Here is a 12484-nt window from a genome sequence, read left to right as displayed (position 1 = left end):
TAGTGAAACTTGAAAATTTAATACTAAAGTTGTGCACAATTGGCATGTGATATACTCTACTTCTAAGTTTAACAATTTTCTAAGTCAGTATCAAAGATTTCTAGAGTTACTTTTAGAATTAGATTAGAATTATAATTAAATGAAGTCATGTAAAGAAAAGATGTAGCAGGATTGACTTTGTTTTCATATTATCGTTTCTTTTCCAGACAACATGTCCTTATGCTCATAAAGGCCCTTTTAAAGGATTACTCATTTGGTCCTTGGAAACGAAATAAAAATTCTTTCCCATGTTCACATACTGCCTGTGTGTTTGTTTGAACTACTCTCGCACCATTCTAATTAATGTAATGATGTCATATCTTTCTACGTAAGCAGATAATCAGCATTATATTATGACATCAGATTAGTGAAAATCAACGTACATAGTAAAATATAAAAATATTAAAGTAATCCGTACATGTATATAGATTTTTATAATTAGGTGTAACATCATTTATGAATACAATGAGATTGATATTTGTAATCGTTCTCGAGTGACATTTTATAGATACATTTATATAACGTATAACAAAATCTTTTGTTGATAATGTAATTAATGGTATTAATTGATTAATTTGTAGCTATAGCAATAACTGCGTTTATTATTTAGTAAGAATTCACGAAACTCAGCATTAAAGAAACTTTAAATTGAAACAAATATACAGAAATATAAATAAAATGAAATTCTAAAACGTAATCTCTTTTGTAACAAGCCTTTATATTTTAATGAAGCACAAAGGAGAGAAAGGTCATAGAAACAATATTGTTCGCGTTGGCGTGTTCGTTTCTGGAAGTCAAGACCTTATTAATCAAACATCATCACTTGAACAGACCACACGAAAATAGTTGGATGCTTGCGGGTACATCTGAATTCTCAATGTAAGCCTAATGTTACGTGTGTAGAAAATTACCATCCCGTCTCAAAATCTGTTACAATAAACGCACATCATTAGCTTTTACTATAAATAAATATACGTGCATTTTATTTCATTCTTCTATTTTGCATACAACGTGTAAATCAAGTAAGCAGTATATGCCAATAGCGGTAAAAGTTCATGATTGGCAGTGAAATGGCAACACTGATGTTTTAAATGTCACGATACTATTTTGGTCAGGGTTACAATAGCCTATGTGCACACAGTTTGGTAAAATCAAGCTTTTTATTATAGTGGAAATGTTGTTTAACCAACTCGTTATTTTTAATAATATCACAATAATTGATTGTGTACAGAATCCATTCCCTAGTTATAACATAACAGAAACTGTTTCAAAAAGGATGTAAATAACGAGTTAACTATTTTAGGATCTGTTCTAAAAATAAAAACAGTAAATATAAATCATATTCTGTACTTCCCTTTGAAAGGTTTCCGGTATAAATTTCAATTTTCTCTGTAAAAGCTTTTAGGTTAAAGAGGTTCTGTCGTTACATAATATTCCTTCTACAATGCGTCTATTTTTGCGGCAATGTTTTCAATAAACTTATTACGTCCGGTGACATAAGACGTTGTTTGTTTCTAACAAGGTTATCAAGACCAAAAGGTTTAGACACAACAAAATATGACGTTACCGTGTTTAAGTAGATGCTCCTTACATTACTGTTATTTTAGTACTACACTGTCTTATAATACAAAATACAAAATAATGAATATTATAGGGTGGAAAAAAAGTATGGAAACGCTTTCACTAATTTTTTTATGGCTTCACTTATACAAATTTAAATTTTGTACATCACCACTTGTGTTAAGAACCTAGTTTTTGAGACCAGTGGGGACATTTTATCTTTTCAGGGGGACGGCCGTGAGGAGTCGGACGAAAATCTTAAATGTAAGCATAGGCCAAGTTTGGTATCAAATTAAAGGTCTAGTAAAGAGAATCTTCATTACCACAAACCGCACTTAAAAAGGTTGACCCTATCCAGAGTACGGGCCGTTTGAATTTCATAAGTAACGTTTGATTAATTATTATTTCTCCGCAATTTCACAGTCTCAAGTAAACTGTTCTGACTGAAAATGATTACTTTATGGAAACACAATTATCCAAAAGAATTTAATTAAAAATTATCTATGTTTACAAAAAATAAACATACCTTTTAAATGAGGTGCTCAAACTGCTCTCCGAACACTTGTTTGGCAATGAGCTAGTCTATTATAAAAACCTACTGCAGTCACATTTTGAAGCATCTCGGGTGTAATTCTTCTTGCTTCTTCTAATAAACGATTTGTCAGCTCCTTCAATGTTGGCTGGTTTAGTTTTTATACACATTATCTTTTAAGAAACCCCCACAAAAATAAATCTAGTGGATTAAGATCCGGTGACCTAGCCGGCCACTCAAACGGTACCCCTGCGACCAATCCAAACGGTTAGGAAACACTTCATCTAACAGATTGCGCACCCCGCAAATAGTAATGGGGTGGTGCTCCATCTTGCTGAAACCATACTGCATTAAAATTTGCCCCAAGAAGAGCACGCACTGCTGGCAAAATGTTATTTGTCAACATATTGAAATAAATTTTGCCTGTTAGATTTCCATCTATCACAAACGGTCCTACAATGTTATTGTTTATTATTCCAGCCCACATATTCACTTTCTGAGGCCTTTGTGTGTGGCCTTTCTATCATCCAGTGTGGATTATGGTCGGCCCAGTAACGGCAATTATGCCTATTAACTTGTCCATTAACAAAGAATGTAGCTTCATCTGAAAACAATATCGAACTTAAAAAAAATTTGAATTTCGTTACACTTTCTCATCATTATTTCGCAAAATTCAGTCCTTCGATCAAAATCATCCTCTGCAAGTTCTTTGGTTAGGGTTACTTTTAAAAGGGTGATACTTGTTTTTGTGTAAAACATTCAACACTGAGGTATGGCTCATATCAAGATCTTCTGCAGCCACTCTGGCCGAGGTGCTGGGATTTTCAACAAATGTTTGGAGTACATCCAAAGATTTTTGTTCATTTGTTGCCGATATAGGCCTGCCACTTCTTTCGCGATTTTTGACTGTTCTAGTTTCTTCAAATCTTTTTACTGTCTTAAACACTGTTGACTTACTAATTGGGAGTCCTATCAAGAAAAGTGTCATTAAACAAATGCGCTGTTTCTTCATAGGGACGAACTAGATATCCATACCCACGCATCATAAGCAGCGTGATTCTCTCAAACTCACTAAGTGACATTGCTTTTTAAAACTAGTAGAATAAAATGTAAACACTTAAGTAAAAAATTTATAACTATCGCAGTACCTTCTAGTGAAGTCTTTCAACTTTATCTTACGTGGACGAAATTATAACGTAGACTAAAAACCAAGCTGATATTAAAAATACAAAACTGTGGGAGTTTTGCTGTGACATGTACTGTTTGTATTGCCTAAACCAGTTTATGTTTGCCTGAGATAAAAGGGCTGGAGGGACTGGACCTTGACCTCATGTTGATAAGGAGTTACGGTGGTATTATTGAATACTCTCAGTTTTTCAAGACAAGACAGGAAAACCCCTATTTACTGTTATCCAACGAAATTTAGAATTTAGAGGTAAAAAAAAATAATTTTTTGTAAATAACCGACATAAAATATACTACTGAATTTCAATTAGTTACTTCACAAGACAAAATTACAAAATTTCTTTGTCATGAAATTCATACGGCCCGTACTTCTGGATAGGGTCAACCTTTTTAAGTGCGGTTTGCGGTAATGAGTTTCTCTTTACTAGACCTTTAATTTGATACCAAACTTGGCCTATGCTTACATTTAAGATTTTCGTCCAACTCCTCACGGGCCGTCCCCCTGAAAAGATAAAATGGCCCCACTGGTCTCAAAAACTAGGTTCTTAATACAAGTGGTGATGTACAAAATTTAATTTGTATAAGTGAAGCCATACAAAATTAGTGAAAGCGTTTCCATACTTTTTTTCCACCCTGTATACAATATCATATCATTCATTCTTATTGTCATAAAATTAGAGCGTTATACATGTGATTTTTTCAAGGCATAAAAATACTCCAAAGTTGTATAACTGGAATAAGTAGCTCCATAAATGTATATATTGAGAAAAAATTCACATCAGTGTAATCAAGTGTTAAATAAAGCTGATTGATGCAATCATTTCGTCCTACATTTGCAGTGAATACATTTATGTATCCAATGGCATTGATTCATCTTCCGGCTAAGCAAAGTTCATATTGTTTATTTATGATGCATGAATAAACACCTTTACTTAAAACTAATGAGCGTGGTGTTGTTTATTTGCTCCAGGATAAATTATCGCAACCTATTGAATTTTAATTGGCAATTAGGCAACTTCATGGACTACTTATAGCCAACTATAGGCATATATTGTTTTATAAATAGTACGTACTAATAGTTGTGAAGAACGTATAGTAAATCGTTATTGCTTTCTCCCCAGTCTTCTCCAATTTATCTGTAAGATAAGTGAGCATTTAGTGAAGACTTAATTTACTAAAAGGAGGACAGTATCATACAGCTAGATGATGCCTTCTCTTTGAAGTTTGTTCTTGCTTCAGCTCCTTTTAATATTTATAGTATTAATAATTAAGCACAAAGGATATCAATACAGGGGAAAAATATCATATGGACATATATTTTGCGACCTTATATTTTGGCAAACTTGTGATTGTTTGGCGTAAATTTAAAGCCATAATGATTCATTTTTGCCCGCAGTAACTTGTTGTTTATTGAATCAAATACTGAATAAAATTTTATCGCTGCTGTTAGTTTTAGTAATAAGTTTTTATTATTTAAGATAGTTTGTATATTACCACCATTTTATTTGTTTAGAATCAGTAGTGAGTATTAGAAAAGGGCCTGAAGCCGTGACAAATGATGAATGAAACCAAAGGAAAAGGCATCAAGAGAACCCGAATTATAATTAATTATAATTCTTGTAATTTTAACTGGCGTAATGTAATTGTAATGTGTGACCGTAACGATTTTAAATGTGTAAAGATAAAAAACACATCAACTAATGCCTTAATTTATACCTGATAGTAATTACTATTTTCTCATATTGGTTGTTGAGACTTTTAATTGAATGTTATTTAAGAGTTCAAAATATTTAAAGAATACACTTATGCCTATTTTTTCGGTGTTTTGAATGAAACTAAGAACATTAGTAACGAATGGTTTGATAACGCAGAATAAATAATCACGCAAAACTTATCACAAACTTCTTGACTTTTATATTATTACTCGGTGATAATTTAACTTGGAGAAATCCAAGGTTTTTAAAAGATATACTTCTTCAAAAGACTTCGTGATAGCTCGAAACTTTTCTAATATCTGCAGATATAAATGATTGAAAAACTTTAGTCATCCTTATTTCTACATTGGATTTATGATATCTCTTTTCTTGAGCTGATCAAAATACTGTCAAAACAAGTAATGATTATGATATGATTTACTTACATTTAATGTATACCAATATAACTTAAAACAACTACTTATCTCTAAAGTTTTCTTTCCTGATATTTTACCAATATATTTTTATAATTTTTCTGGGTTTCACTTAATCATCGAATTCTTTGTTTGAAGTTTATTTTGTAACCTGTAATCTGTAGTTCAGTTTGAATAGTTAGTGTTGTGTTTAGTATTTTATTAAGTGCATATTTTAGAGTTGGTGAAGGTGACACACAACATTGTGGTTGTAATTCCTGACAGGCGTATCACAACGCTCAGGTATAACTTGTTTATTTTAACCTAGTTTATAATTATGTATTAGGTTAGTTATTTACCTGAACAAAAAATCAGATTGCAAATCTCGAAACGTAGTGTTACTGATTTTTTTGTTTCATTGAACGATGGCAAATGTCCGGAAAATCCTGTTTCATTCATAATCATTGAAATTAGCAAGAACAGACAAATTGGTTGAACAATTAATTGTACTTTCTTTATTTAGGACGACATGAATGTATTTCTCAATCGTGCTTTATAATAGGTTTATAATTAATTGTATTTTCTTGTATAATTGTACTCTTACAGCAAATAGCATATTGTCTATTTTTTGTATTCAAAATAAATTCCGAATTCATCGTTTTTGGATTTTAGCTACAATTGACATTCCTGAAGTTAAATTAGGTGGTAGAAGCCGGAGGAGATGAGTCAGGAATCAGTAGTTCAGCGTAGCCAGTAATCAGCCTATGAGCGGAGAGTAATATTGTAAGGTTTGGAACACTCTCGACTTTATGAAAGTTACTGACTTATATCACTCACGAGTGTGATGAAATACTCGTAAACTTGTATCCCTGCAGCTCCCGATCTTGGCATGCTCTACCTGAACTATCTCTCAATTAGGAAAATGACTTTGTGCAGGATATACAGTAACACAAGACAGCGTAGAAAACCTTATGTCATTTTCGCTGTGCGCAAAATTGACCATCACAGTCTGATGGCCTCATTGATATACTGTATCACTCTGTGACTACCGTGTTTTGCTTTCATCTTCTCCCCTTTTGGGGTTTGTTGATGAGAACACCCGGTTGCTGATATCGTAATCCAAGTAATCTGCAGTAGCCCTCACTGTCATTCTCTACATTCTACGCTACCAAAAATCCACAACCAGCAAAAGTCAGTAATATGAGTTTGTATTCCAACACTAACTTAGGACTGTTGGAACGCACCTGTCAGGCATGGCTGTTAATGTTCCTTTTTTGGTCCGGAACATCAGTTCGTCCTTTGATGTAAGAACTACATCATTCATATGTGTACAATATTCTGTGTAAGCTGAGATAATGAGTAACTCACTGCTATACTTGGAAACACATTGCTAGCTCCGAGTCTACATTAGGCTTGTTATTAGGATAGTCGGTATTTTTGCTTTTCATAATCAATGTCGGATTTACAGATTATGAGACCCTAGGGCAAATTTTTGTGCGGCACATTCTCCGAGTTCTGTAATTTGGATTTAAAATTAATCCTATTTAATTTACTTGTGATATAGATTATTAGGTAGATTTAAAATAAAACTTGTAGAATAAAAGGCGTTAATTTTCGAAAACTTTTATATTTTCTGCTTTGTATCCTTGGTGGAAGTAAGTTGGTTTTAATGGAAAAGACATTTTTTGTATACTTCCACATAAAATTTATTAAAATAGCGCTTTCGCCGGTTAAGGCATCATCAGTTTGACATTGTTTACAGAAAAAAACATATGTGTAAAATAGAATAAACATATGATAAAATAGAATAAAATTTAAAACTAACTGTAAAGACCAAAAACTAATAAATTATAAAAGAATTATGTAGAAAAATATGGTTTGCAATTCATAATTTTGGAATGGATTTCTTTTTTCACTAATGGTATAAAAATATCACTGAAATTTACGGAAGGTTGGGAAATACAATTATCGTCTAGTGTAGTGTTTAAAGAATCTTTCTGGACTAAAAGAAATAAAATTGAAAGTGCGTGTATGACAGTTTTAAAAGATAATTGTATTTCCCAACCTTCCGTAAATTTCATTGATATTTTTATACCATTAGTGAAAAAAGAAATCCATTCCAAAATTATGAATTGCAAACCATATTTTTCTACATAATTCTTTTATAATTTATTAGTTTTTGGTCTTTACAGTTAGTTTTAAATTTTATTCTATTTTATCATATGTTTATTCTATTTTACACATATGTTTTTTTCTGTAAACAATGTCAAACTGATGATGCCTTAACCGGCGAAAGCGCTATTGTAATAAATTGTATGTGGAAGTATACAAAAAATGTCTTTTCCATTAAAACTTTTATATTACTATAAAAAATATATTAAACCAAATTGTTACTTCAAATATGGTTGTATATGACTTTCTTGGTGTTATGAAATATTATAATTTCATAGTTTGAAATTTCATATCTCTAGTTATGTGTACTGCTTTTGATTAATAAACAGTTCTATATTTATAATATGGGCTATATATTATTTAATTATGTACTGGCATATCGTGCGGTCCCTTTCAGCCAACGACCCTAGGATCTGTCTAGGATCTAGTCTAGTCAGCCTAGTGGCACTAACAGGACTCACAGATCATAATAACACAATGTCTACCAGTGTAGTGGTAACATAACGTTTATTATTTTCACTTCATTCCATTTAGTTAAAGTCTGTTTGAACTGTAGTTTACCAGTGAATTTAAATTTTATATCACCCAAACAACCCCGTGGATAGATTTTATAGCGTCTCCAAATCCATAACAGCGAAGCTAGCATTGATGAATTGAAGGCGATTTCCAAGCACAACACTACACTTACCGACCGGCCTGACTCAACGAACTATACTACTGGAACGCGCACTGCCCATAAGCCACATGTTGTGTTTTCCGGTCGCACACAGCTGTGCGTTACTGGTGTATCCGTGGATTTGCAGGCGCTTAAAGTGGGCAAGAACTCACTGAGTTCTGTACTCCATGCCAATGATGCTGATCTTAGAAGACATTAACTTTTTATTGATTTTAAATTTAAGGGTAAATTAAGTAGATCAAGTGATGATGTATTGAAAATTGTAAAAATATTGTTATTTGCTCTAGTTATCTCAAACAAATGCGACCACTTCTAATTGACATTGAGAGTTTGTAACTATTTACTGGTAGTGTTTTCAAAGAGCATTTTTTAACTAATGACGAATTCACTGGAAGCCACGAGTTATTTTTAATTAAAACGGTGACTAAACTATTTTTTTAAATAATATCTCATCACATCGAAAAAACAGAAAACTTTTGACATTATAAAAAAATCCAACACGTAGATTAAGTGTGTCATGTTTGTAAATTTTATTTAGTTTACTTTGAAATAAAATACTATCAATAAAAAAGTTGTTTTTTTCATCTGGGAAATATTTTAATGCCTGTAATCTTTGTTTCCGACTTTGTAAGAAAAATAAAAGTCAAAATCTAAATTATTTTGATATTGTACAAAAATCAGTTTTTTAACTAAAAATAAAAAATCCTCGGTAAAAGCTACTAACATTATTTTGTAAACAATAAATAAATTGTAGTATCTAACAATTGTATTAAGTCTAGAAGGCGTTTTAAAGTGATGTTAGATCATTACTACAGGTATAATGCCTGCCATATGGGCGGAGTGAGTTCTTGCCCATTTCCAGCGCCTGCAGACTCGGAACGCAGCCCAGGATTTCGGCTCGGTTTTCTCCGGCCCAGAGCGTGTTCCATTATTATAATTCGTTGGCCTGACTGTTCCTAGTATCTGAGATAACCGCTAGATGGCAGAAGCTGCATCTCCGCAACAGTTCTAGGAGTGATGGGATAACCGAACGGTTTTTATAACCGACTAATCAGTTAGCTATTATTGACGTTAATCGGTTAATTTAGTCGAATGAATAAACGATTACTTTTTTTATTTCAATCCGTATTGACTGGTTCATTTAATTGTTTACACTTCACATTAATCAGATGAATTAGTTGAATTACAACACCCAATTTATTTAGTAATATTATAGGTTATTATTCTTGTTTCAGAGTTTATTTACATATGAAAATACACTTAAATAAATAGTCCACTGTTCTCCTTAACTTAGTTTTAATATAATAAATTGTCCTATTTTATATATGAACAAAACTTTATCATTCACGAAACATCTTGACCATAACACCTACATAATCTTGATTGGTATGGAAGTTATTCGATTTCGAGTTAAATAGGATGTTTGCAATAGAGCATAAATAAATAAAAATTAAACCTGGTTATCAATTATAGTTTTTGACATTTATTTCAAGTAATTTTAACATTTTCCAATCAAATCTCAACTAAGAATACATTAGAAGAAGACAAAATTAGTAACTTAAAACGTAATGAAAATCTTAATATAATACAAGTTAATATAATATAAAATGAAAATTAGTAAACTATAAACATAAAACACTCATTGTATAAAATAAACATAATAAAAGAGGTTTATTTATCATAATTTTGAAATAAAATTACTTTAGACTTCAATAACAAACAATGGTTGGATTGGATAATAAATATAGACAAAAATCAACGATTTAAATAATACTGGTATATTGCAAACACAGTGCACTATTTTTACATTTTATTATATTTTCTATGGAACCATACAATAACATAACAATTTAAGAAAAAAATATAAATTAACACAATGTATATATATCAAGTAACAAGGACTAATTGAAACATATAAAACACACAAACAAATTATAATAAATTATCATGAACAAAATGGTTCCATATAGTATAAAAATAAATTTTTAAAAATGTTCATTTCCGTTTAAATACCATTTTATCAACCAAACACATAAAACATACACAAATTCAATTAAACCATCGTGAACAAGATATTTACAAGCTGTTTAAAATAAATGTTTACAAATGTTTCATTTGCGTTTAAAAATACAATTTTATAAACCACTTTATCATCCACGTCACCGTCATTTACGCGATGAACAATAAGCTTAAAAACCACAATCATAAATTGCGTACCGTGACCGTCTGCGTACTGATTAATTGATAGAGGTGGAGAGTCAGAGGGGTGGATTGGGGAAAGGAGTCGGGAACGCAACGCAGGCAATAAAGAGATCAAGGAATCCGGGCTAAACTGGATTAAAAAAGAAATTCTGTGATGGTATTATTACTTGTGTTTAGTCATTTTAGTTATATAATTTTTAAATGTTGTATTATCGTATTATATATATATATATATATATATATATATATATATATATATATATATATATATATACGATAATATATAAAATATATATTATCTATATAGATATTTTATATAATATAGTTTTGAATCTTTCAATCGTAGATAGTAAAATATACCTAATATGTCTACTTACATATGTTTTAAAAAGTGTTAGGACTCCATCATATTACATTATGAATGCTTTTAATTTTTAAAATTACGTGTAAAGCCATAGGTAACTGCTAGTTAATTTATATAACAATAACTACTAGGTTCAAAATACGAGTGGATAGGTTGTATTAAGGATTATGAAAGTACTTGCTTAACTTTCATGACCCATTATTTTTAATATTTAATAAACTCATATAAAACATTGTACTCGAAATGTATAGTTTTATATAGCCTACAGTCGCAACATATGTCGTGTTTCACACTACTTTACGAATTTTAGATATATTTATAAAAGTGGAACACTATATAAATTTCAGTTATATGTATAACTAATTTGTAGTGCAAACTGTTATTGTAGCCCAAATGCATAAGTACATAACTAAACTTCACAAATAACTCCTGCCGTTGTTTAAAAAATCTTTTGTAAAAGGTTTCGCTTGGATAATTGTTCTTAAGAGCTTTGTATTACGTATTTATTTTTTCGCTCATCCCAGACTTAGGTTTGTTGGAGAAACATTTACACTTTCGTTTTAATTACTCAAGATTGGCCCAACAGTTTGTAATTGATATTATAAGAAGTAAATATTTAACAGTAAAACTCAAAAACTTTTAGATACTTATTAATTAAGTCTTTAAAATGACATATCTCGCATGATGTTACGTTGAGACTTGAGCCCGAAAAGGTATTTGGAAGTTTAATGTTGTTGATACTCTCAAGATCGTTTCAATACAGCCTGCACTCCACTTCCGTACACAACGTACAAGCCGGCAGAAGCAGTCTCTCAGGTTATCTACGCTCCCTAGAGACTCTCAACGTCAATGTCTCCTGTAAGCAGCGCCGTTAGAACACTTATCTTGGTCCCTGAGCACCCTTATGAGGCAAGGACCCAATAATGGTCATTGGGAGATAACGTCACTAACCCAACTTCACTGGCCAGGGCTCTAAGCGCATGGTCGCTAACACAAGCCATCAGCAATTTAGGACAGTTCGATAGGGTATTTGACATTTTACCAGTAAAATTATGTCCGAAATGGTTATAGTATATGGTAATAATAAAAGGTTTATGTGATATTTTATACACATTTTATATGTACTTCACACTTTCTTAAATCTTGTTTCCTATTGTGTATTGGACATTATCCTTGAATTTGTATAAATTGAAAAATTAAATCGTTCACTTTTCAACTAAAATGCAAATTTGGCCTCAAATATGATAAAAAAACGGATTAAATTTTAACTAGATTAGAGCTTGTCATTCAAATATAAAATTCTCTTAGGATACCAGAATAAGCAATATAGCCTACACATATTTTAAAATAATTTGTTACATCTGTTGTTTATGTAGCATAATGATAGCATTTGAATTAGTTTAACTGTGCCGTTCCGTATATTTGTACAAAAGTTTACTTTTTATATAGATACGAGCGCCACAATACATGGCATATTGTTAAATACTTGAAATCTTAGTAAACGTCAATAATAATATACAAAACATTAGAATATTTGGGTAAACTTATTTCCAAAAATACTTCCAGAAATCACTTTGTACATTTGTTTTTTGACAGATGAAAGCTTGAAATCTGATTTTCGTTTAATTGTGTATATATGAATTCACT

This window comes from Homalodisca vitripennis, chromosome 4, assembly GCF_021130785.1.
Source record: "Homalodisca vitripennis isolate AUS2020 chromosome 4, UT_GWSS_2.1, whole genome shotgun sequence".
Classification (NCBI taxonomy): domain Eukaryota; kingdom Metazoa; phylum Arthropoda; class Insecta; order Hemiptera; family Cicadellidae; genus Homalodisca; species Homalodisca vitripennis.
Note: the sequence above shows the minus strand (reverse complement) of the source record.